Genomic DNA, 27,688 nt, shown 5'->3' on the forward strand with positions numbered 1-27,688 from the left:
AAGAACGGATAAGTGACCTGGAAGACAGAATGGTGGAATTCACTGCTGCAGAACAGAAGAAAGAAGAAAGAATGAAAAGAAGTGAAGACAGCCTAAGAGACCTCTGGGACAACACTAAACACAACAACATTCGCATTATAGGGGTCCCAGAAGGAGAAGAGAGAGAGAAAGGACCTGAGAAAATATTTGAAGAGATTATAGTCGAAAACTTCCCTAACATGGGAAAAGAAATAGCCACCCAAGTCTAGGAAGCACAGAGAGTCCCATACACGATAAACCCAAAGAGACACATAGTAATCAAACTGACAAAATTTAAGACAAAGAAAAATTATTGAAAGCAGCAAGGGAAAAATGACAAATAACATACAAGGGAACTCCCATAAGGTTAACAGCTGATTTCTCAGCAGAAACTCTACAAGCCAGAAGGGAGTGGCATGATATACTTAAAGTGATGAAAGGGAAGAAACTACAACCAAGATTACTCTACCTGGCAAGGATCTCATTCAGACTTGATGGAGAAATCAAAAGCTTTTCAGACAAGCAAAAGCTAAGAGAATTCAGCACCACCAAACCAGCTCTACAACAAATGCTAAAGGAACTTCTCTAACTGGGAAACACAGAGAAGAAAAGGACCTACAAAAACAAACCCAAAACAATTAAGAAAATGGTCATAGGAACATACATATCGATAATTACCTTAAACGTGAATGAATTAAATTAAATGAAATTAAATGTGAATGAATTAAGTTAAACCACAAGACACAGGCTTGCTGAATGGATACAAAAACAAGATCCATCTATATGCTGTCTACAAGAGACCCACTTCAGACCTAGGGACACATACAGACTGAAAGTGAGGGGATGGAAAAAGATATTCCATGCAAATGGAAATCAAAAGAAAGCCGGAGAAGCAATACTCATATCAGACAAAATAGACTTTAAAATAAAGAATGTTATGGGGCTTCCCTGGTGGTGCAGTGGTTGGGAGTCCGCCTGCCGATGCAGGGGACACGGGTTCGTGCCCCAGTCCAGGAGGATCCCACATGCTGCGGAGTGGCTGGGCCCATGAGCCATGGCCGCTGGGCCTGCGCATCTGGAGCCTGTGCTCCACGGCAGGAGAGGCCACAGCAGTGAGGGGCCCGCGTACCACAAAAAAAAAAAAAAAAAAAAAAAAAGAATGTTTTAAGAGACAAGGAAGGACACTACATAATGATCAAGGGATCAATCCAAGAAGAAGATATAACAATTATAAACATATATGCACCCAGCATAGGAGCACCTCAATATATAAGGCAACTGCTAACAGCTATAAAAGAGGAAATCGACAGTAACACAATAATAGTGGGGGACTTTAACACCTCACTTACACCAATGGACAGATCATCCAAAATGAAAATAAATAAGGAAAGAGAAGCTTTAAATGGCACAATAGACCAGATAGAGTTAATTGATATTTATAGGATATTCCATCCAAAAACAGCAGATTACACTTTCTTCTCAAGTGCGCATGGAATGTTCTCCAGGATAGATCACATCTTGGATAGATCAAATCAAGCCTCAGTAAATTTAAGAAAATTGAACTCATATCAAGCATCTTTTCTGACCACAATGCTATGAAATTAGAAATCAATTACAGGGAAAGAAATGTTAAAAACACAAACACATGGAGGCTAAGCAATATGTTACTAAATAACCAAGAGATCACTGAGGAAATCAAAAAATACCTAGAGACAAATGACAATGAAAACATGATGATCCAAAACCTATGGGATGCAGCAAAAGCAGTTCTAAGAGGGAAGTTTATAGTTAAACAAGCCTACCTCAAGAAACAAGAAAAATCTCAAATAAACCATCTAACCTTACACTTAAAGGAACTAGAGAAAGAAAAACAAACAAAACCCAAAGTTAGCAGAAGGAAAGAAATCATAAAGATCAGAGCATAGAAACAAAGAAAACAATAGCAAAGATCAATAAAACTAAAAGCTGGTTCTTTGAGAAGATAAACAAAATTGATAAACCATTAGCCAGACTCATCAAGAAGAAGAGGAAAAGGACTCAAATCAATAAAATTAGAAATGAAAACGGAGAAGTTAAAACAGACACCACAAAAATACAAAGCATCCTAAGAGACTACTACAAGCAACTCTACGCCAATAAAATGGACAACCTGGAAGAAATGGACAAATTCTTAGAAAGGTATAACCTTCCAAGACTGAACCAGGAAGAAATAGAAAATATAAACAGACCAATCACAAGCACTGAAATTGAAACTGTTATTAAAAACCTTCCAACAAACAAAAGCCCAGGACCAGACGGCTTCACAGGTGAATTCTATCAAACATTTAGGGAAGAGCTAACACCCATCCTTCTCAAACTCTTCCAAAAAATTGCGGAGGAAGGAACATTCCCAAACTCATTCTATGAGGCCACCATCACCCTGATACCAAAACCAGACAAAAATACTACAAAAAAAAAAAGAAAATTACAGGCCAATATCACTGATGAATATAGATGCAAAAATCCTCAACAAAATACTAGCAAACAGAATCCAACAACACATTAAAAGGATCATACACCATGATCAAGTGGGATTTATCCCAGGGATTGAAGGATTCTTCAATATACATAAATCAATCAATGTGATAAACCATATTGACAAACTGAAGAGTAAAAACCATATGATCATCTCAATAGATGTAGAAAAAGCTTTTGACAAAATTCAACAGCCATTTATGATAAAAACTCTCCAGAAAGTGGGCATAGAGGGCACCTACCTCAACATAATAAAGGCCATATATGACAAACCCACAGCAAACATCATTCTCAATGGTGAAAAACTGAAAGCATTTCCTCTAAGATCAGGAACAAGACAAGGATGTCCACTCTCACCATTATTATTCAACATAGTTTTGGAAGTCCTAGCCAGGGCAATCAGAGAAGAAAAAGAAATAAAAGGAATACAAATTGGAAAAGAAGAAGTAAAACTGTCACTGTTTGCAAATGACATGATACTATACATAGAGAATCCTAAAGATGCCACCAGAAAACTACTAGAGCTAATCAATGAATTTGGTAAAGTTGCAGGATACAAAATTAATGCACAGAAATCTCTTGCATTCCTATATATTAATGATGAAAAATCTGAAAGAGAAATTAAGGAAACACTCCCATTTACCACTGCAACAAAAAGAATAAAATACCTAGGAATAAACCTACCTAGGGAGACAAAAGACCTATATGCAGAAAACTATAAGACACTGATAAAAGAAATTAAAGATGATACCAACAGATGGAGAGACACACCATGTTCTTGGACTGGAAGAATCAATATTGTGAAAATGACTATACTACCCAAAGCAATCTACAGATTCAATGAAATCCCTATCAAATTACCAATGGCATTTTTTATGGAACTAGAACGAAAAATCTTAAAATTTGTATGGAGACCCAAAAAACCCCGAATAGCCAAAACAGTCTTGAGGGGAAAACAAACGGAGTTGGAGGAATCAGACTCCCTGACTTCAGACTATACTACAAAGCTACAGGAATCAAGACAATATGGTACTGACACAAAAACTGAAACATAGATCAATGGAACAAGATAGAAAGCCCAGAGATAACCCCAGGCCCCTATGGTCAACTAATCTATGAAAAAGGAGGCAAGGATATACAATGGAGAAAAGACAGTCTCTTCAATAAGTGGTGCTGGGAAAACTGGACAGCTAGATGTAAAAGAATGAAATTAGAACACTCCCTAATACCATACACGGAAAGAAACTCAAAATGGACTGGAGACCTAAATGTAAGACCGGACGCTATAAAACTCTAAGAGGAAAACATAGGAAGAACACTCTTTGACATAAGTCACAGCAAGATTTTTTTTGATCCACCTCCTAGAGTAATGGAAATAAAAACAAAAATAAACAAATGGGACCTAACCAAACTTAAAAGCTTTTGCAAAGCAAAGGAAACTACAAACAAAATGAAAGGACAACCCTCAGAATGGGAGAAAATATTTGCAAATGAATCAATGGACAAAGGACTAATCTCCAAAATATATAAACAGCTCATGCAGCTCAATATCAAAAAAACAAACAACCCAGTCCAAAAATGGGCAGAAGACCTAAATAGACATTTCTCCAAGGAAGACATACAGATGGACAAGAAGCACATGAAAAGCTGCTCAACATCACTAATTATTAGAGAAATGCAAATCAAAACTACAATGAGGTATCACCTCACACCAGTTAGAATGGGCATCATCAGAAAATCTACAAACAACAAATGCTGGAGAGGGTGTGGAGAAAAGGGAACCCTCTTGCACTGTTGGTGGGAACGTAAATTGATACAGCCACTATGGAGAACAGTATGGAGGTTCCTTAAAAAACTATAAATAGAATTACCATATGACCCAGCAATCCCACTACTAGGCATATACCCAGAGAAAACCATAATTCAAAAAGACACATGCTCCCAAATGTTCATTGCAGCACTATTTACAATAGCCAGGTCATGGAAGCAACCTAAATGCCCATCGACAGATGAATGGATAAAGAAGATGTGGTACATATATACAATGGAATATTACTCAGCCATAAAAAGGAACGAAATTGGGTCATTTGTAGAGACGTGGATGGATCTAGAGACTGTCATACAGAGTGAAGTAAGTCAGAAAGAGAAAAACAAATATCGTATATTAATGCATATATTGGGATTGACATGTATACAGTGATGTGTATAAAATGGATGACTAATAAGAACTTGTTGTATAAAAAAATAAATAAAATTCAAAAAAAAAGAAATAGCGTCTGTGAAATTGAGGGTGTGTGTTAGGTGTGGAGTCAATTTCCTCTCTGTGAAATGAGACCGAGCAGGTAGAACCAACCAACCAACAGACCAACCAACCAAGCAACCATCTGCAAGTTATGTTCTTTGCATTTCTGATCTCAGGTCTGAGGGTCAGAACATCACCCCTGCTCTCTCTCCAAACATACCATGACGGATAGTATCTGGATCCAACAGTTTTGGAAAACAATGTAGCCCCAAGGAGTCAAGAGATAGTAAATATTTGAAAACCAAATAATTCCACCTCCCAGAAACGTAGCTAAAGCAATCAATCCTAAATAAAGAAATAGTTCTGAGCGAAAGAGAGGCATGGACATATATACACTACCAAACGTAAGGTAGATAGATAGTGGGAAGCAGCCGCAGAGCACAGGGAGATCAGCTTGGTGCTTTGTGACCGCCTGGAGGGGTGGGATGGGGAGGGTGGGAGGGAGGGAGATGCATGAGGGAAGGGATGTGGGAACAGATGTATATGTACGACTGATTCACTTTGTTATAAAGCAGAAACTAATAAAAAAAATAAAATTAAATTAAATTAAAAAAAAGAAATAGTTCTGTGCTCAGTTGTTCAGGGCAGTGTAATTTAGAAGAGTGGACCACTGAAAACAATGTAAACAACAAACAGAAGAGGGCTACTCAAATAAGCTGTGATACAACAACTTTATTATTTATCAAAAAGCATGTAAAAAGGCAGAGGAATGATTTTTGAAGCAATGTAATGAGAGAGAAAAGACCGTAAAAAATTTTTTTTTTTTTCGGTACGCGGGCCTCTCACTGCTGTGGCCTCTCCCGTTGCGGAGCACAGGCTCCGGACGCGCAGGCTCAGCGACCATGATTCACGGGCCCAGCCGCTCCGCGGCATGTGGGATCTTCGCGGACCGGGGCACGAACTCGTGTCCCCTGCATCGGCAGGCGGACTCTCAACCACTGCGCCACCAGGGAAGCCCAACCGTAAAATTTTATATGCAGTCTGGCTATACTTTCATAGAGGTGCCAAAACAAACCCATAAACCAATACACAAGAAAGGAAGGCTGGCAAGAAATGGATTTTCTGTTCAACACCATTTTGTCTTGGATATGGGGCTATGGAGTGGAAGTCTACTTTCTTCCACCTTTTGGTATTTTCTGAATCATTGCTAATGACCTGAAAGCAGCCTCTCTCTCTAATAATATACAGAGAAATGATAACAGAGAGCTAGGGCAGCCTCAGCTGATGGCAGCCAAATGTGTCTAGACATTTAATTACAGGAAAACAAGTATTGAATAAATGGACACGGCATTAACAGAGAGCCTCACAGACACTGGAACATTGATCTGTGTTCGATTTGGTTTCTGAAGATGTGGGAGGAGGAGGTGAGCTTTCAAATGGACTCTAAAAAGGACGTTTGTTTCCTGGCATTGAACCAGGTCAAACCGGATTCCAATCCCAGATGTGAATACTTGAAAGTTGAAAGTAGGTCAGCACAGTCAGGGAGCTCAGGGCACCTGTTGTCAACACAAAGTGAAATTTCTCCGACTCATCCCAAGACATTGGAGGAAAGGGAAGCTCGGAGTCAGGAAGCCCGGAATTCCTGGAAGGCCAGGAAAGAGGATGAGGCTTGGCTGTCCAGGGATTCAAATTCTAAGCTAGGAGTCTGCACAGTGTGGCCAATTGCGTGATTTTTGCAAATGAAGATCTGCTTATTCATTTCCAGCCACTGCGGCTACTACAAAGCACTACAAAGGCAGCTGTGTAGCTGCAACAGAAATCACACGGCCACACTGCAGAAAATATTGACCATCTGGCCCTTTGCGGAAAAAGTTTGCTGAACACTGATCTAGGCTTTCCAAGCCTTGAAACCACGGATTGGTCCTATCTTCCTAACGACACAACAGTGACCCATGTGCATCCACATCCAGAGTGCAGTCTTTAGAGAAAGCGCGCATACCCTGGTTTGGTGGAGCCACTCTTTGCAGCAGACACTGTTTCCTTTCCTGCTAACACGTAGGCAGCACTGGAGGTGCGTGTTTCTCCAGAGCCAGCATTTGCAGTCTACACACACACACACACACACACACACAAATGAATATTACTCAGCCATAAAAAAGAATGAAATAATGCCATTTGCAGCAACATGGATAGACCTAGAGAATATTATGTTAGTAAAGTAAGTCAGACAGAGAAAGAAAAATACTATATGATGTCACTTATATGTGGAATCTAAAAAATAATATGAGTCTATATACAAACAGAAACAGACTCACAGACATAGAAAACTAATTTATGGTTACCAAAGGGGAAAGGGAGCAGGGGAGAGATAAATTAGGAGGAGTATGGGATTAACAGATACAAACTACTATACATAAAAGAGATAAGCAACAAGGATTTACTGTATAGCACAGGAAATTATACCCAATAGCTTGTAACAACCTATAATGGAACATAATCTGCAAAAAACCTAAATCAGTATGCTGTACACCTGAAACGAAGACAATATTGTATATCAAATATGCTTCAATTAAAAAAAAAGCTGTCTATCTTCCCCACATCCCCATAAGGATTTGAGCTCCCTAAATACAGAGCTTCGTGTCTATTTTGATCACTGAGATATGTGACATGATACAGCAACGGTCATTCTAATTTTACAAAAGGGGAAACGAAGGCACAGAGAGATTAAAATAACCTGCCCAGAGTCACACCTGATGATAAAGAGCAGAGGTGGGAGTCCTACCCCATTGGGAACTGTCCCAGAGCCCGTGGCCTTCTGACTTCCGCCCCCATTATAATTTCATGCAGGGCTTGGCACATAATAAATGCTTAGCAAGCATTTATTATGCTTTCCAATGCAAGCATAATAAATAACAGAAGGCAAGCTCTTCTGTTGTCAGTATTGATATGATTCTCCCCAGATTTGGTTCTGTCTCACTACTGCATGCGCTCACAGCCCTACTGCAGCTTTTAACTAAAGCATTAATTGTAGGGTTTCACAAGCAGGAGGGAGATGCCCGACACCAAAGGGCACCTCCTGCAGATCCCATTCAGATGAAGTTCAAAAACAGACAAAGCTAATCTCTGCTGATAGATGTCAAACAGCAGTTACCCTCTGGGGGTTATTAAGTGGGAAGGGGCATGAGGGAACTTTCTGGGGGCTGGGAATGGTCCATATTGTGATTTGGGTGCTGGTCCCGTGTGTGTGTACATAGGTGAAGACTCGTGGAGCCATATGTTAAGTTTAGTGCTGTTTTCCATATTAAGCTATGCATCCATTTTAAAAAAGGTAAAAGGAAGGAGAAGATAACTAATAAATGCCGACTCAAGTGCAGAGGTGTCTTGTAGACCCAGCAACTTTCCCCAGTAACCATGTGGCGTCGACATGCCATTCTTCTTTCCAAGGGACATCCCCAAGCAAACCTGGGACACTTCATTTCACAGATCTGAAGAGATGCAGAAAAAAGAGCTCACGGAGATATGGGCTCTGGTCAGACGAGGCTGGATGCCAATGTTCCTGGTACTAGCTTGGCTCCCGGGCTCCCTGGCTCCTGGGCTCCCGGGCTCAGCGGCTCCCACAGAACACAGTCTACTGGGCCTCGTGTTCATGTGAGGAAATACGTGGGGAGCCGGAAGGAGGTCGGGGATGCACAGCGTGTCTGTGAAGAAGGGGCCATGGAGCTCTGGGGGACTTGCCCCCAAGAGCCCCCAGTTGGAACTCTGTCAGGATGAGGTGGCCTCCCCGAGTTTCCTTTTCCTTCTCTGCCCGTGAGTGCCTGACCGGACATGGGCCGAGACCAGCTTTCTAAAGTTACTCCAGGGATGGCTCAGCCTTCGGGGTGCACCTGTCACGGCCAAGTCCACTATTCCACCGGAAGCTCTTCTTTTAAGAGCAGTGGCAACTGGGCATCTCAAATTTAAAACTTTCAGGGCTGGATAAAGACCTCAGAGATCTTGTCCAACCCTCCCATTTAACAGAGTGAAAAAATAAGGCTCAGAGAAGACAAGCAATCTGTCTGATGCCTCATCAGATGTGCTTATTAACCCCATTTTACAGAAGAGGCACAGAGGCTAACTAACTTGCCCAAGTTTTCCACTGTTCAGTTGGGCAACGTAGCAAAACCCCACACAAAAGGCGAGAGTTTGCACAGCTGCTCATGCCCCAGGATATACACGCAGGATCTCACCCAGACACGTGCAGTGACCCTGGGCACACGTGTTTAGCAGCTTCAGCACAAATGCATTCATGTGCTGTGTTCCCACGAGAAGGAAAAGAATATAATATGGCAAGTGTCCTGAGTTTCAGGCCCCCATGGGGGGATTTTTCTCTCAACCCCCTATCAACACAGGGGTGAACTGGCAGTACTGGAAATGCCCTGGATCCAGAATGGTGCGTTTTAAAATTGTGGGAATTCCCTGGCGGTCCAGTGGTTAGGACTTGGCGCTTCCACGGCAGGAGAAGTTCCGGGTTCAATCCCTGGTTGGGGAACTAAGATCCTGCAAGCCGCACTGTACAGCCAAAAAAAAAAAACCTATCTTGAGCTGAACATCACGAGTTCAGCTGCCGCCTCCTTCTTGGATGTTATCTAAAGCATTTTACTGACTCCAATGCAGAGCCTAGGCCATGTCATCCTAGCAGAAGAAACACCCAGAGACCCGGTAAGAACCAGTCCCAAGGCACAATGTGTCAGAGAGAGAGGCGTCCCCTTACAGAAACTTCCCAAGAAAACCTTCGAAAGGGGGTGGAAAAGGCGTGCTCTCAAGCAGGGTCTCCCAGCCTCAGCACTATTTGACTTTTTGGGACAGCCAATTTTTTGCTGTATGTGGGTTGGGGGCTGTCCTGTGCACTGCAGGATGTTAACAGCGTCCCTGGCCTCTACCTACTAAATGCCAGTACTATCCCCTCCACCAGCTGTGACAACCCAAAATGTTTTCAGACCTTGCCAAACGTCCCCTGTGGGGACACAACTGCCCCACTGGAAATCCCCTACTCTTAAACAGGCACATGAAAAGATGCTCAACATCGATAATTAACAGAGAAATGCAAATCAAAACTATGTCTGCCCCAAGGGGATTCCTGACCACTGACAGACAAATGCAGCAGGTCAGGTGACTCAGTTCAAATCCCAACTCCGGCAGTCAGTTTCTGGGAGTTGGTGCAAGTTTTGTTAATAGCTCCTCATCTGTAAAATGGGTCTGAAATCCCGTCCCAGGGTTGTTATGGGGTCCCAAGAGAGGGTAATTGCAGCACCCAGCACACTGCTGTGCAGAGAAGGTGCTCAGTAAACAGAAGTGTCAGCCGATACGGGGAGCACCACTTGCAAATGGAGGGAATAAGGGAAATCCGTAGTCTGTTCCCACCCCCACCCACCAGCATACCCCACTGTGGAGGGGAAAGCCAGTCCTTGTTCCAAAACTATATCATCTCTCCAGGCTCTGAGACCTCTCTGAAGCTCCTGGCTTCTTCATTCTCTTGCCAGCAAATTCCTGCCTTGAAAACCCACAAGGAACACAACAGATGCCCAGATTGATGAAAACATCATCAATCTTGTCGGCCCTGTCTGGATTTCCCATCCTGAAACAGGGACGGACCCATTTAATGAGATTTTAAGTGCTGGTGTAGATATAGCTCTCTCCCCCTCCCCAAGTTCTGTAAAACCCCAGCAGACATATATCTTGACGTATTAAAACCTTCTCAATTATTCTACTCAGTGCAGAAAGAACCAAAACCCCATGCTGGCTACCAAATTGAAAAAGCAGTGCCAAGGGCCGAATGAGGGGTCTTAGGCCTGGGTAATCATCAGTTCAGTTCAGGGCACAGAGCTGGGGATATTTTAAAATCCAGACTCAGTGTTGGAACTCTGCAGGTGAAATTCCTGAAGAATCTCACCCACTATTTTGAAAAGGAAACAAAAATACCATTCAAGTTTAGAAAATAAAATTCATAGAGAGCTGAAAACGGTCATGTTTGCCCCTTGGAAGCTGTGTGGTCTTAGGCAAGTGACTTGAGCTCTCTGAGCTGCTGTTTTCTCATCTGTGGGGTGATGAGTAGAGATGATGGTGAATGAAGGGGAATGGCTCAAGTCCATGGCGCAGGGCCTGGCATCCCACAAATGCCCAGCAGGCAGGATACACTCTCCAGGCTGGGGAGAGAAGGGTTCCAGACCCGATATGGAGCTGGGCAGATGCTGCTGCCGGCAGAACTCGGGCTGCCTGCAAGGAAAAACTGTCACTTCCAGGAAAACCCAGACGCTCAGTGCCAGGAACTGTAGGATGAGGCTATAGGACCCATGTGTTACTACAGAGATTGTCACACAGATTCTCCTGCAAAAAAGCAACTCTAGCTGCACTGAGAAGGTGCTTGGAACTGCCCTTAATCTGGAATATTCCTGTTCTTTTCTTAGGGTAGTTGATCTTGGTATAAAAACCAGCTCTTGAATGTGGTTCAAAAGCCTTGAGGTCTGGATCCTCTGACCTTTCCCATCTTCACGCACCGCAACTTCCCCTTCTCTCTAGGTTCTGCCACTTGGATCTAGTGTCCATCCTGTGTAGGTTTCTGTGCCAGAGACTTTGCAGTTGCTGTTCCCACTGTCCCCAATGCTTTTCCCTTGTTTCTGATTTCTTAATTCCTACTAACCCTCAATTTTGATTCATGACACACCTCCTCTGGGAAGCCTTCCCTGATCTCTCTCCCACCAGATCAAACCTCCCCCAAGCCCCTGCCCACCCCATGCACACTCAGCCCCACATACCTCCCTCTTTGTCGCACCCCATTTACAGGACACCTCTGTTGTATAATTATTTGGTTCATGTCTGGTCACTTATAAAACTGTAAACTTCTTTCAGCTGTGCCTATGCTTAGGATCATACACCCATAAATTATACCGTTATTGAATTGTTAGTAAAAGTGTTGATTGGTTCAGCCTCTTTAGAGGCAATCTGGAATGTTCCATCATATTCTAAGGCTACAGTGGTTAAGACAATGTGGCGTAGGGCAAAGAAACACACTTCACAAATGAAATAGAGAACAGAAAAACAGACTTACACTTATATGAATGCTTGATTTCCTATAAAGAGTCAGTGGTATTGGGTCAATGGGATTATCCATATGGAAAGAAAAATTTATCATGATCCCGCCTCATTCGATACCTAAAAGTCAACCCCTGGCAGACTATAGAGATAAATATGAAACGCAAAATGTGAAAGCTACTAGAAAATAGAGGGGGCAATATGAATGACTTTAAATTTCTTAAATAGAACACAAAAAGCCTCAACCATGAAAAAAGATGAATATGAAATACGTAAAAATTAAAAATTCCAATAACCGAAAGTCACCATTGAAAACTAAAGTCACGCCACAGAGTAGAAGAAGATACATAACACATAACTGGCAAAGGGGTCACTATCCAGCATGATTAAATAACTCCTACAAAGCTATAAGAAAAAAAAATAGACAAGTCCATAGCAAAATGGACAAGAGGGCTTCCCTGGTGGCGCAGTGGTTGAGAGTCCGCCTGCCGATGCAGGGGACACGGGTTCGTGCCCCGGTCCGGGAAGATCCCACATGCTGCGGAGCGGTTGGGCCCATGAGCCATGGCCACTGAGCCTGTGCGTCCGGAGCCTGTGCTCCTCAACGAGAGAGGCCACAATAGTGAGAGGCCCGCGTACCGCAAAAAAAAAAAAAAAAGAAAAATGGACAAGAGATCTTTTTTTTTTTTTTTTTTTTGCGGTACATGGGCCTCTCACTGTTGTGGCCTCTCCCGGTGTGTAGCACAGGCTCCGGACGCGCAGGCTCAGCGGCCATGGCTCACGGGCCCAGCCGCCCCGCGGCATGTGGGATCTTCCCGGACCGGGGCACGAACCCGTGTCCCCTGCATCGGCAGGCGGACTCTCAACCACTGCACCACCAGGGAAGCCCTGGACAAGAGATCTTAACAGGCACTTCATAAAACAGGAACTCCGAATGGTCAACAGACATATAGAAAAGGTGATAGAATTCAGTTAGTAGAGAAATTTTTAAAACAACTACAGGGGCTTCCCTGGTGGCGCAGTGGTTAGCAGGGGACACGGGTTCGAGCCCTGGTCCGGGAAGATCCCACATGTCGCGGAGCAACTAAGCCCGTGCACCACAACTACTGAGCCTGTGTTCTAGAGCCCGCGAGCCACAGCTACTGAGACTGCGTGCCTAGAGCCCGTGCTCTGCATGCAACAAGAGAAGCCACTGCAATGAGAAGCCTGCGCACTGCAACAAAGAGTAGCCCCCACTCGCTGCAACTAGAGAAAGCCCGCACACAGCAACGAAGACCCAATAAAGCCAAAAATAAAACAAACAAACAAACAAAAAACCCCACAACTACACACCCCCTGGAATGGCTAAGATATAATAGCAAGTCGAGGTGCTGGAGCTGGAAAGGGTATGGAGGAAGTGGAACCCTCATACACACCGCTGGTGGAGTCTAAAACACTTTGTTCTAGGATGTTCATGGCAACACTATTTATAGTAGTCTTGCTATGGACTGAATTATGTCTTACATGTCCAGTTTCTGGCCCTTCCTACCTCTGTGAACTTGGCCAAGAAACTTAAAACTCTCTGATTCTGTTTCCATGTCCACAGAAATGTCATCCCCATCTGAATTACTGAGAGCATTAAATGAGATAATCCAAATAGAGCCCAGTGCCTGGCAGGTAGAAAGCATTCAACCACTCACCCTTATCATCCAATCTAATAACCACCAATACGCTGTTTCAAAGGGCAGTATTGTTGCCATTTTACAGATGAGCAAACTGAGACCCAGAAGTCACAACCTCCAGGGCTCTCAGGAGGCCAGCAACACAGCTGCTTTCCAAATACAGGACTTCTTCCTTGACCCCATAGGAGGGTCTAAGAAACAGACCCCACCCCAAGCCCACAGCAGGACATTGAGGGGTTGCACAGGGTCGAATCTGATCACTTACACAAATGATCCGAGTTGCTGGTGGGCGGCTGCTGCTGGAAGTGCTTTGGACTTTCTCCACCCACCACCAGCTTTATTCAGCATTTTTGACTTTCGAACCATGCTTTCTCATTTGCTGTGGCAGCTGGTCCTCCCAAACTCTGCTGTGATCATCAAGGGATAAGACATTATTATTCCTATTGATGGATGAGTAAACTGAGGCCAGCAAGAGCAGTGGGCATACCCAGAAGCATCCATGTGGCTTAGTGCTAGACAGCAGGGGTCGGGGTCTGTAAGCCTGGGTTTCTCTCTAGACTTGCTGCTTTTACTATGAGAGCCCGGGAGTCAGTCATCCATTCTGAGCCTCCGTTTCCTACCTCTGTAACCTGATCAGTCTTTCCTCCTTAGGTTGTTGTGAGCAATGAGATGAACAAAATACACATAAAACCCTCAGAATAGCCCTAGCACCCACCGAATTCTCAGCAAAGATGAGCTGCCACTGTTTATGGGTCATTGCATTAGGATGGGCAGAGCTTGAGTTGAAACTCCGTCCAGGGTCCTCTGAATGTTTCCTCTTGTCCCTCTAGCTTATCATTACCCTGGCAGTCCAACCCTGGATCGCTCCTGGACGCTGTCCCCAGGTCAGAACGTCCATGCTCTTCTGTGTGTGGCTCTTCTTTGAGTCTTGCTTTCAGCCCCTGGGAGGACTGTGCACTTAGGGCTGGGGCAGGATGCCAGGCATGCAAATTCGCATGCAGGCAGTAATTTGCACAAATGCTCCTTGGTGTGCTCATTTCCAGCCTGTCCCCAGAATGGCACTTGCAAAGCCAGCAGAGAGCTATTTACAGCTCTGGGCAAAGAGGGGAGGCAGACTCTGATCCTACACAGGAAAGCCCTGCTGAGGTGACGGCTTGCTCTTTTGGCTGCTTTAAGAGGCTGTTTGGCCAATCTTGCCCTGAAGGAGCTTTGAGGTCCTGAAAGGTTTTGCTAGAAGGCCAGTGATCCACCCCAGGGATTGTCTGATTCCCTCAGGGAACTCACACTCAAAGGGAGGGGAGCAGTGTCCCTGGGCTCCCACCAATAGCTGCCAATGGACTCTAAACATCTAGAGGAAGGGATACAGGAGGCCTGTCAAAACCATGGACAGCTCTAGCCTCTCCGACGTTGCTCTAGATGAGGGGTTGACAAACTGTGGTTGGAGGGGGCATCTGGCCCCCCAGCCTGTTTTTGTAGATAAAGTTTTATTAGCACACAGATTCGTCCATTCATTTACATTTCACGGTACAGTTTGAGCAGTTGCGATCGTAACTGTGTGGCCCACAAAGCCTCAAATATTTACTACCTGCCCTTTAAAGAAAATATTTGCCGAGCCCTACTCTGAGTGAAGCCCCCACCATCTCATCTTTTAACAGGCTTCTCTGTCTGCTCCTTCTATAATCAGTCCACTCTCCACGAATCTTCCAGAAGGATATTGCTCAAGTGCTAATCAAATCAGGTCACCTCCTTGTTTAAAACCCTTCCAGGTTCCCCAGGGGTCTCTAAGTCAAGTCTGAACTCATTATCTAGGGTCACCAGGCTGTCCGTGACCTGGCCCCCCTGCAGCTTCCCTCTCCTTGCCCATCCACCCTGGGTGGGCTCTGCCATATGCCTCCCCCATCCTCTGAACATTGGTTTTATAGAAAAAAAAATTGCATCTCAATGGAAAACTATGCATTGTTTACATACAACACAAACTTTTAAGATACCTGATTCTAGCCCTGTTCATTATCTTCCAGCTATTTTTTTCAACTCTTTGTAAGTTGTAGGAATCTGATAGAGAAGCCAATTCTGTCTTGTCCAACCATTTTATTTTGTCTCCATTTGTAATGCATTTCAGCATTCCTTTACTCTGTAGACAACTGTGCTTTATTTGACTTTTCCTTTGAACCAGTTCCAACATCTGCTTGGTTCTCTCATTGAATGAGCTTAATAAAATCACCGACAAGTGTTTGTTTCTGCATCTGTATTTGGAGCCATTATTTTATTCCCCCCACCACCACCTTTTTCCTGAAGATTTTCTTTTAACAGTTTTCCATGAAGTCTCTGAGCCCCTGTTCATGTTCTATCTGTTGAGAATATCTTTCCTGGCTTTTCTGACTTTTCCTCCTGAAATTTCCTTCCCAGCATCCCCAGGGACAGGGAACCTCTTCCTTCTCTGACCTCTGACCACTATCCGCTCCCACACACACACCTGGCACTCATCTCTGTGAATGGTTGTTTATAGGCCTGTCCTCTGACAGCTAGCCTAGAAGATCCTCTGGTGTAGTAGCTGGGTGTTCGTCTCTCCCTCACCATGCACACACACACACTCACACACACACACACACACACCCCACTAGTTCTGTCAGGACACATGGAAGTTGTGCAATAAATGGGCACACTCACAGGAATGAATGAATGCAGATGGCTAGACTGTCCACCTAGACGGAAGCCACTAAGAGGGAGACCTTGTATTCCTTGTTAATGCCATACACGTGATGCCGATGTCTGGCATCTACGAAGTACTCAATAAATACTTGTTGAATAAATGGCAAAATAGCACTTCAGTCCCTGTTTTTGGCTTACTTTTAAACCACCTCCCAGCTCTCCACATTTGAAAAGCAAACCTAGTAGCCTCAGAACGCTACCCTCCCCCCATATTTTCATGTGTCACCACCATGGTGTTTCAACTGCTCCCCTCTAAGGAATGGATGGCCATCTCTCTGTTCTGCCTCATGGTCACCATTCGATCTTGAGCAAGACGCTGCCCCTCTGGTTTTCCAGTGGGTAAAGCAAGGTCAGTTTAGGCATTCCAAGAGATAAAATACATCAGGCAAAGAGATGAATGGCCAGTAACGCGCTAATGATGTTCCAGCCCAGACACCATATACAGTGTAACAGATGCTGTCAATATAACACATCAGCGAAGTTGCAAGGGATTAGCTCTGAGTTGTGAGGGTTATAGAGATGGCCTAGGACAGGCTTCCCAAACTACTTGAATGTGCACATGAACCCCCCATCCCGCCAGAATAGTGTTAAAATGCAGAATGCATTTTGTAGGCCTGAGGGGGTCCCAAGAGTCTGAATTTCTAACCAGTTCCCCAGTGATGTCATGCTGCTGGGCACTGGTCCACACTTGGGTAGCAGGGTTCTAGGGGTGCTAGGACACGGTGGGTTCCAGCTTTGAAGGAATTCTCAATGCAGTGGCTGAGGGACAGATAACCAGCATGTTGCTGATAGTCCAAAGTAATAAATGTTAGCACCCAAGTGGGAGATGCTGGCAGTTAAGACTATGAGACCTCTGAGGATGGACAGGTTGGCGGAGGTGGGAGAAGTCTGGTGCAGGGTTCCCAAGGGACATGGAAACTGGGTTGGGAGCATTCTGCGGGGCCGGTGATTCAACATAATTCTGGTGGTGGGGCCCATCAATCTTTGTTTTAACACACCCTCCAGGGGATTCTGATGCACAAGTGGGAGAACCATTGCGCTAGGCAGAAAGGGTAGAATATTCCAGTTGGAAGAATAGTGTTTTGCTTCACATATTAGAGTTTCAGGCACACGTCCAAACCCTGGAAACTGCATTCATTATTTCATCCATCCATCCATCCACCCCCCCATCCAACATCCAACAAATAAGTCCTGAACGCCCACTATGTACCCTGTTAGGCACAAGAGATATGATTGAAGTTGTAGATACACACAACTGTCTAAGTCTCTAAACCAGTGATTCTCAGCCAGGGGACAAGTGGCCCCCCAGGGGACATCTGGCAACGTCTGGAGACATTTTTGGTTGTGACAACTTGGGGGGACGTATGCTACTGTCACCGAGTGGACCTATAGTGCACGGACAGCACCCCCAAATGCATCCCAGCAATGGCACTACTGCTGTCAAGAAACTTTGCTCTAAACTGGGAGCCCCTTGTGACATAAACGGGAAGGAAATCCCAAAAAGAGGGGATATATGTAAACGTACAGCTGATTCACTTTGCTGTCGAGTAGAAACTAACACAAAGTAACTATACTCCAATACAAATTAATAAAAATAAATAAATAAACTGGGAGCCCCTTGTGGGCAGGAACTATATTGTAGTCACCTTGACATCCCGAGGTCACAAGACAGTGCCTGACCCCCAGGAGCTGAGCAAACGTTTAAATGCAAGAGGAAATGGCAACACAAAGATATACTTATGTATATAAAGAAGTCTTACAACAGCAACAGAAAGACAAACGACCCAATTCAAAAATGGGCAAAGGACTTGAATGAACCTTTCTCCAAAGAAGATATATAAATGGCCAACCAGCACATGAAAAAATGCTCAGCATCACTAGTCATCAGGGAAATGCAAATCAAAACCACAATGAGATACCACTTCACATCCACTGGAATGACAATACTACATTGTAATAACGGTAATCGGAAAATAACGTGTTGATAAAAATGTGGAAAAATTGGAACCCTCACACATTGCTGGTGGGAATGTAAAATGGTGTAGTCTGGCATTTCCTCAAAAGGTTAAGCAAAAAATTACCATAAGACCCAGCAGTTCCACTTCCCAAAGAATTGAAAACAGATCTGTAAACCAAAAGTTGTACATACATGCCCAGAGCTGCATCATTTACAACTATCAAAAGTTGGAGGGCTTCCCTGGTGGCGCAGTGGTTGAGAGTCCGCCTGCCGATGCAGGGGACACGGGTTCGTGCCCTGGTCCGGGAGGATCCCACATGCCGCGGAGCGGCTGGGTCCATGAGCCACGGCCGCTGGGCCTGCGCGTCTGGAGCCTGTGCTCCTCAGCGGGAGAGGCCGCAACAGTGAGAGGCCCACGTACCGCAAAAAAAAAAAAAAAAAAAAAAAGTTGGAAACCCAAATGTCTATCAACTGACAGATGGATAAACAAACTGTGGTATATCCATCCATGCAATAGAATATTATTTAGCCATAAAAAGGAACGAAGTAGTGATACATGCTACAACGTGGAGAAGCCAGACCCAACAGGCCACATATTGGATGATGCCATTTATATGAAATATTCAGAATAGACAAATCTACTGAATCAAAAAAGAGATTAGTGGTTGCCAGGGGCTGGGGGAAGGGAGAGTGACAAGGTTTCCTTTCGAGGTGATAAAGGAGTTCTGGAACTAGAGAGTGCTGAGAGATGCACAGCACTGTGAATGTACTTAATGTCACTGAAGTGTACACTTTAAAATGATTAAAATGGCAAATTTTATGCTATATGTATTGCACAATAAATGCTCGTCCAGTCTCTACTGTGTGCCAGGAACGGTGCTCTGCATTCGGGACAGGAGGGAATGAGACCTGACTGTATGATCTCTACTCCCCAGGGATACAGAAGGGGAGAAAACCCAGCCAACAGTCATGGACCCCAAGGAGGCCTCAGATGTAAGTGCTGGGAGTTCCGAGGAAAAATCGATCTCCAGGCTGGAGCCAGGGAGGGTCAGGGAGAGAGCTTTGGAAGAAGGAGGGCAATTTGCCCTTGGGGAGTCGAGCCCACTATGGAAAGAATGTGTGACTAGAGGCCGTATCAGGCTATGCCATTCCGGGGATGGGTAAGACAGTTTAACGCCTGAGACACCGGGCTAGTCAGACACAAGGGAGAGGGAGGAGTGCAGACACCTTTAGAAACCCCTCCCGGACTTTCTGCAGGGATGCATTGGAGGGAGGGGGGTTGGTGATTCAGCCTGGGCGTTCTTGAAGCCCTCAGCCTCCCACGAGGCTTTTTTCCCCTGCGTCCTGGCAAGGGGGGCTGGCAAGAGATGGAGAGAGCCAGCGCTCACATTACTTAAGGGGGACCAGGTACCAGGTGTTTGAACAGGGTTTCAGCTAATCCTCACAGTAATCCAGAGGTAGGTTCTACCATTCCCTCCCTCCCTCCCTCCCTCCTTCCTTCCTTCCTTCCTTCCTTCCTCCCTCCCTCCCTCCTTCCTTCCTTCCTTCCTCTCTCTCTCTCTCTCTCTTCCCTCCCTCCCTCCCTTCCTTCTTTCTTTCTTTCTTTGTTTTTATACTATTGCCTTTTCCAAGATGGGGAAATGTGACACTGACAGGTAAAATGGCCATGGCCTGAGGCCATCATGCTGGTGGAAGCCCAATTAAGCTCTGATCAGTGTGACCTCAAGACCCACTGGGATGCTGGTAGAAAGAATCCGCTGTGGCCAGGGCAGAGGCTTGGCCTGTGGACGTGAGGCCTCAGATTCCTGTCTCCTGGCCCCAGAACTCCTAGGAAGCTCAAAGGCCTGAGTTTCAACCACTGGCAGCTTCTGGCCTGACCACCTCCCAGGAGAGAGCGACCAGGGTGTGCAGGAATGTCCAGTCCTCAGACCCCGCCCGCCACACTGATCTGGGGGCCAGGCAGCTGAAAGAGCCCCAGCCTGGGCTGTAGAACTCGGGCTACAGTCCCCCTGCCATCCTTCCTGGCTGAGGGACCCTGAGCAAGTCTCAACCTCTGGGGACTGTGCTTGGCTCACCTGTTATGCACAGGAAGCTGCCTAGAGGATTCCTTTTCTTCTTCTTCACCCTGGATAGATTCATTTACATATATATATGTATATGTATATACACAGACACACAGGCCCATTTCATGCTCCTTGCTTCCCTATATGTATTTACATATACTTACTAAAATACTGTATATAGTGATGCTGTAACTTTAGTGTTTTCACTAAACCATGTCTTGGAGGTCTTTCCAGGTCAGGAATGTAGCTCTCCCCCATTCTTCTAAAAAGACGGCTTATATTCCCATGTAATGGAACCCCTTCCCATCCTGGATTGCCAAGCCCTTAGGCGAACATTCCTGCATTCTACTGTGTGCTTGTGTGAGCATTTCTACAGGAGATTCTTAGAAGTGGGATGGCCGGGCCCAAGGGCACGCAGTTTAAATTCTGAAAGAGACTGCCAAAGGATCTGAGAAGGCCCCAGAACTAGGTGATTTCTAAAACTGTTTCCTGCATGGACATTTCTTCGACTTCTAGCAGGGAAGGGGGTAATGCCTTTAGAAGAGTCCTTTAACTTCTGTGGGCCTCTGTTTGCTCACCTGTAAAACGGGAAACCTACAGTAATATACATGGAGGTGCTCCAGACTTTCCTGTTGAAATGTGAGGGGTTAATACTGCCCTCAATATCGGGAGGCTCAGCAGTTGAACACACCGCCTCCATGATGCACAAACCAGAACGAGGAACCTGAACAAGAAGGATGCTCACTTATGTCAATCATCCACGATGAGTGGGGCACCTGTATTAGATCAGCAGTTCTGGGGGGGCGGGGATTTTGACCCCCTCCCAGAGGACATCTGACAATGCTTGGAGATGATTTTAGTTGTCATAAATGGAAGTGGTTGCAAGTGGCTTTACTGGGTAGAGGGTAGGGATGCTGCTAGACATCCTACAATGCACAGGACTGTCCCCTGCCCCCCGCAACAAAAAATGATCCGGCCCCAAACGGCAAAACTGCTGAGGATAAGAAACCCTGCTCTAGACTTCTCTCTTATCTGATGCCTACCCCTCAACAAACCTAATTCAAAGATAAGGAAACAGAGGCTCGGAGAGGTGGATGACCTGCCCAAGGTCCGCCGTCAGCAGTAATGGGAGCAGACTCCTGGCTCCAGCTGACCTTAGGGTCTGCGGTGCATTCCACATACTGTAGGGTCTCTCTGGGAAGACATCACCCTTGTCTCCAAACAGGGGCTGACTGTTCGCTGCCTTTACCCCTGACAGATTATCTACACTGCGAGTCATAAGTTTTACCTAAAAGCACAACCTCCCTACCCAGGTTTAGAGGTTTTATGACTTGTAATCATAATCCCTGCTTCCACCCACTGGCCCTGAGCCATGCACTTTACAAAGATTAACTCATTTTACCCTGATAAAGACATTGAGGGAACTGAGTCACAGAGAAGTTAATAATTCCTCCAAGAAACATACTAAGTAGCAGATTTGGGCTCTAGACCCTGAAAAGAGGGGTTCAGAGACCCATCTCTCAACCCCCATGCACTACAGTTCTCCCTCATACTCTGAACTTTCACCTTGGCACCTTGGACTTGGATCCCTGCTCTAAATTGGAGCACAATAGCTAACCCCTTAGCTGGAGGCAGGGGGAGTCTCTGCCTCAAGACCCTCCCATTTGTAGGGACCTGGTTGCTGTTGCCCCAGTGGACTGGTGGGCATCCAATGCCTCAGGAAAAGGAGCAGGCTCTGAGCTGGGGTGGGACATTGTGGCAGGGAACTCGGGGTCGGAGGGAAAAGGCAGGGATCGAGGTGGGGGGGCCCTGGAGGGAGGAGCCGTGACTTCCAGTTCTGGGGGTGGGGGGCTCTGTCCAAAGTGCCTGGAGCAAGCCTCACCTGCAACAGACATTCCTGCAGCAGCGTCGGCTCCAGACTATTGCAACTGATCTCATTTGCTATCCTGAGTCCATTTGTATTCTGGCAAGCCTAGATTTGGCAGTGGGCTCAATAAAAAGATCCCAAGGGCTGAGTGGTGAAGTGCAAGGTCCTGGGAATGGATCTACAAGGTGGCTTGTTGGGGGGCGGCGCTGGGTTACAGCTCTGTCCCCTCCTAGCTGTGTGACATTGGCAGAGCCTCTGTACCACCTCTGACAAGTGGGGACCACAGTGCCCAGAAGTCCCGGTTCTAAATATGAGGACAAGAGGGAGTGTCCAGGACCCCGGCAGCCCAGGAGTCCCGGAGAGGCTGTGACCAGCTTTGCTATCCACTGGCTAGGTGACCTTGAGCAAGTCTCTTCCTCTCCTTGGGCCTCTCTTTGCTCAACTGTCAAATGAAGGAGCAAGATCTTTGATCTGGAGTCCCTGGGAGGTCTAAGGACTCCCGACTGGGCCATTTTTCTCTCTCCAGGGCTGACCTCTTTGGGCGTCCAGGACACACGCTTCTCCTACTCCACCTCTAGGGTGAAGCTCCAAAGAGCAAAGCAAAGCTCCTTGCCTTTCTCTCCCCTGCCTCCCGCCCCCATCCTGGCCTGCCAGATTAGAGCGGTGCCCAGCCCCCCTCAGGTCACCAACATCCTGTCCCTTAGTCCAGCTTCATTGAAGCCAGCCCAACGGATGGTTCCTGCAGCATCTCCCCTGGCCAAGGGCCTAGGGAATTCCACCAGGCAATGCCCACAGGAGCTGGGGGAGGGGCAGCCCCAGGGAGCAAATTGGGGCCCTTCTGTCTGCACTGACTCCCTCTTCTCTAGAAGAGGGGTTGGCCTGCCTCAGGGGAGGATAGTGTGAACACAGTCCTGTGTGTGTGTGTGTGTGTGTGTGTGTGTGTGTGTTGGTGGGGGGGGGTCCCTGCTGGTTCTGCTGCCTCAGAGCCCATCTCTGTTGGCAGTTTGGAGGCTCCTGGAATGATCTCTAGGCTCAGGATCCCAGCTTTAAGAGTTTCAGTCTTACTAAACCTCATCCTCTGGCCTTACCTCTGGCCAGGGTGGGTGAGGAAAGGTGAGATGGAATTAGGTGGGAAGGATGGGACTGGGAGTGGTGAATGGGGGGGGGGGTTGTTAGTGGGATGGGGTTTGTGTAAAAGGGTTACAGAGGGGTGGATTGAGGTGGGTGACTGGTCCAGACTGGTGACCAGACCCTGGCCCTGTTTCTGAGTATGAAAACCCCTTCTGTTACATCTTGACTGGAGAAAGAGGAGAAATCCCCCAAATGCCTTCAGTGTGGAGGTGTCTGAGGCAACCAACCGTCGTCTCTCTCTTACGGATGGGGAGGTGGGAGGAGGTAGGTAATCATCCACCTCTAAAGGCAAATCGCAGAGTCCAGTTTCTGAGTTGGGGGGCCCAGAGAGGTCTGTATTGGGTTTGAGGGTGACATGCAGAATCTCTGGAGAGGGATATCCTTCTCTTAGGGAGGGGCTTATTTCCCCTCCTGGAGGAAACACACCGTTATCTATGAGCTGAGAAGGGAGGGTGGGGAGAAGAATCCAAACTTAGTTTTTTAGGGAGGGGGAAGGGGCATGGGTCTCCAAAGAGCTGAAGGGGCCCTAGATAACTGGGGAGGCTGGAACCCACTTTGAGGGGGCACATTCCATTCCAGGGGGTAAAGTAGGAAGAGAAATCCTATCTCTAGAACCGGGGGACAGGAAGGAAAGGCCCACTTCTGAAGGGAAAAGGAAACTATTTTGCTCTCTGGGAAGTGAGAGACCCTCTCTTTTCGTGGGGGGGCGGGGGACCCGCGTCTCGGGAAGATGAGGGCTCCGTCTCTGTGAGAAGATGCCCTGTTTTTGCTCCCTGGGGCAGGGCCGAAGAATTCCGTCTCAGCTCCCGCGGAAGGGCCCGTCTCACGCGACCCGGCGCCAGGTCCTTACCTCCAGGCCCCTGCTCCAACGTTCGGACTCCTATCTGTCAGGCACCGACTTGAGGGATCCGCGCCCTGGGCTCCGGTTCCTCCCAGTCTCTGCCCAGCTTCCCCCAGCGACTCGCCGGGCTCCGTGGCTCCGCCGAGAGGCTCTGGCCAATCAGCGCCGCCGGTTCCGGCCCTCGCTCGCACCGCCGCCAATCAGCGCGTCCGCCACGGGCCACCGCCCCCGGGAGGGAGGGGGAAGGAGGGACGGGGGCACAGTCCGGCCTCCGGGGGCGGAAGAACTGGGGGCCTGGAGGAGGGACTGCGAGGGCCGGGAGCGAGGGTCCGGGCTGTGGCGGCGGCCGCGAGGAGCCCCCACCAAGCCGGAGGGGAGCCTATCTGATGGGGGGTGGGGAGCCCGTCTCTAAAAGCGGGGCGGCTCTATAGTTTGATTTCACCTAGACTTTAATTACCCTCTGACCCTTTTCTGAACCCTCGCGGCTGCGGGCGAGTGTAGCTGCCCCCTCTGCACCCTGCGGCCCGGATTCCGGGCTCTGGAAACCTAGATTCGGAGTCAGACAAGGTTCCATATGAAAGGGAGGGGAAAGAGCATCGGGCCCTCCCCCCGCCTACACGTACCCCCCACCCCACCCCCCTCACGTACTCCCCCCCACCCTTGCAGGTGCTCAGGGCCCTCTCATTCTCTGCCCTAAGAGATGCCATTCACTTAACACCTCCTAGCCCATCAACTCCGGAAGACGAATAGCTAGTGCATCGTGGGGGCAACGCAAAGATCATGGACTAGGAGTCCATGGTTCATTCTGCACGATCTAGGGCAGGTCACTCCGCCTCCCTGATACTCAATGTCCTCAATAGTAAGTGGAGACAGCTGTGATAGTACCTCCTTCATGGGCATAAGAGAAGTGGTAGATGTGATAAAGGTGCTTTTATAAAAATTAAAATGCTGTATGAAAACTAGTTAATACTAAAGTGTGACTGACTGATAGCCCGGTAGCTTTCTAAAGGTATTTAGAAAGAGGATGCGTTCATTCCATGGTAAAATCAAAACACAAGAAACTATCCATCAGAACAACATGAGATGACCAAGCTCATAATGAATGGATGAATGGGGATTCCAGAACTTAAAAGGCCAAGGAAGAATACAGCTTGGCTTTTCCCACTCAGCATGATCAGGTAACTATTTCCTTAGTCTGCTGGAATCTTGCAAAACCCTGAGGTCCTTCCTTCCTGCTTTCCATGAATCCAGGCTGCCCTATCTCTGATTAGGTGAGCAGGACTATAGTCCTAGGAATTAAGATAAATATAAAGCAAACAAATACATTTTAAAACCGCCAAACAGGGACTTCCCTGGTGGTGTAGTGGGTAAGACTCCACGCTCCCAATGCGAGGGGCCCGGGTTCGATTCCTAGTCAGGGAACTAGATCCCACATGCATGCTTCAACTAAGGAGCCCACCTGCCACAAGTAAGACCTCATGCAACCAAATAAATAAATATTAAAAGAAAAGCAACTGCCAAACAAACCACCTGCCCCCTAGTGTGGTCTGTGACTGTAGGGACCAAAAGAAATAATAAGAGTAATACGAAGGAATAGACAAAATATAATTGATCCACAGTTCTACTAAAACTGAGCTTTGCCAATCTCTTTGGTATGTTAATCCTGTCACCTTGCAGAACTTTATGAGGCCTGGTGTATAAATCGAGCAATTTTTCCTTAAAACCTAAGCCACACAGATAATCCCTTTTATTGCCCAAGACACACTCAAAGAAATAAAATGATCAGTAAATATGGGAGGAAATAAAGTTTGTCAAAGAAAGGCAAATTAAAGAGATGGAAAATTTCATCTACAAAAATGGCCACATTTTTATTATAATTACCATTATTTGTGGAGGTTTCAGGGTAGTGGACAATTTCATAAATTGCTGTTGGGAGTGTCAATGTCCAAAGCCTTTCTGGAAAGAAACTGAGTACTCCTATTTTAAAAAATCTTAAAAATGAGCTTACCCTTTGAACTAGCAGTTAAACCTCTATGAATTTATCCTAAAACAATGAATGATGCGTAAGTTTAGTGATAAAGTGATTTACTGTCACTTTGTTTCTTGTAGCAAAAAACTGGAAACAACTTAAATGTACAACAGGGACTTGGAAGGGACATCTGTTGCATGATACTGAATGCCTCCAATAAAGCATAGGTGTTGAATATTGAATGGTATGGAATTGAATAAACATAGTATTGGATGTTGAATGGTTGACTCAAAATATTGAGTAAAAGCTATTCACCTAAAAAGTTTATTTGGTGTTGTGCTATCTTTGGTAAATCTGTATAAATAGATACAGATAAATCAGTGCTATCCAATAGAACTTTCTGTGATGGTGGAAATGTTCTTATCTGTGCTGTTCAATATGGTAGCCACCAGCCATAGGTAGGTATGGAACACTTGACATGTCACTAGTCAAATGAGAAACTGAATTTTAAAATATTATCTAATTTTATTTATTTATATATTTTGGCTATGCCGCACGACTTGTGGGATCTTAGTTTACCCAACCAGGGATCAAACCTGGGCCCTCGGCAGTGAAAGCGTGCATCCTAACCACTGGACCGCTCGGGAATTCCCTAATTTTAGTTTTAAGTTAAATAGTCACACATGGCTAGTGGCTATCACACTGGACAGCACCAATATAGATGATAGATGATAAATAGATAGATAGATAGATAGATGGATAGATAGATAGGCTGAAAAAATAAATGCCCAGAAGTAGTTCCCTCTTTATGTTGAAATTGTAGATGATTATAATTTTACTTTATCTGCATGTCACTAATTTCTAATTATTCTATAATGAATATATATTGCTTCTGTACTAAGAAAAAAATATTTAAAATGAAAAACAACAGGCAAAAGTCTAAGTCAAATGCAACCCACCATCTGTTTATATGACCTGCAAGCTAGGATATAAAATAGGTTTTACATTTTTAATGGTAGAAAAAAGTCAAAAGAAGAATAATATTTTGTATCTCAAGAAAATTGTGTAAAATTCAAATTTCGTTGTGCATAAAGTTTGACTGGAACACAGCCATTCCCACCCACTTCTGCATGTCTGTGGCTGTCTTTGTGCTACCAAGGCAGAGCTGAGGACTAGTGGCGACAGAGACCACACAGCCTGCGAAGCCAAACATATTCACCATCTGGCGTTTTTAGAAAAGTTTGCCAGGCCCTGGTCTAAGGCAGTCAGTGGAGACAAAGTGTGTGGAGTCATCTTCATCTGTTCATTCATTCATTCGTCTGTGTATGGAGCATCCACTGTGGGTTAGGCCCTGGTGCTGGGCATCCAAGGAGGTGCTGTGTTGTTTCTGGTTCAGGGAGGGTGTGAGAGGGATATTTAGAGCAAGGGGCTTTGCAAGCTGGTTCTCAAATAGCTTCATTGTGACACTTGTGAAGAAAATTGTCAGCAGGTAGAGAAAGCCCTGCTCACATTAGCATTTTTTTTGCTTGCATTTTCCTCAGCTCCACGGCTTTCCTGTGGGGCTGCTTGGGGCTGCAGGTGTCTTCCAGGGGATGCTGAGAATGTCTTCCAGAGGCTGGCTGAGGCCCAGGATGGGAACTCCTGCCAG

At 46.0% G+C, this 27,688-nt stretch overlaps 1 protein-coding gene across 1 annotated transcript in view; it reads right to left on the reverse strand.

Moving 5' to 3' along the window:
- Positions 1 to 24,225, reverse strand: part of ABAT (4-aminobutyrate aminotransferase) — an 87,548-nt gene extending 63,323 nt beyond the window's left edge. Inside the window, exon 1 of the mRNA XM_081255670.1 lies at positions 24,081 to 24,225. The gene's annotated coding sequence lies outside the window, so the exon portion shown is untranslated. The remainder of the gene's footprint in view (positions 1 to 24,080) is intronic.
- Between the last annotated feature and the right edge of the window lie 3,463 nt (positions 24,226 to 27,688).

Source organism: Mesoplodon bidens (assembly GCF_964165515.1).
Source record: "Mesoplodon bidens genome assembly, chromosome: 15".
Lineage (NCBI taxonomy): Eukaryota > Metazoa > Chordata > Mammalia > Artiodactyla > Ziphiidae > Mesoplodon > Mesoplodon bidens.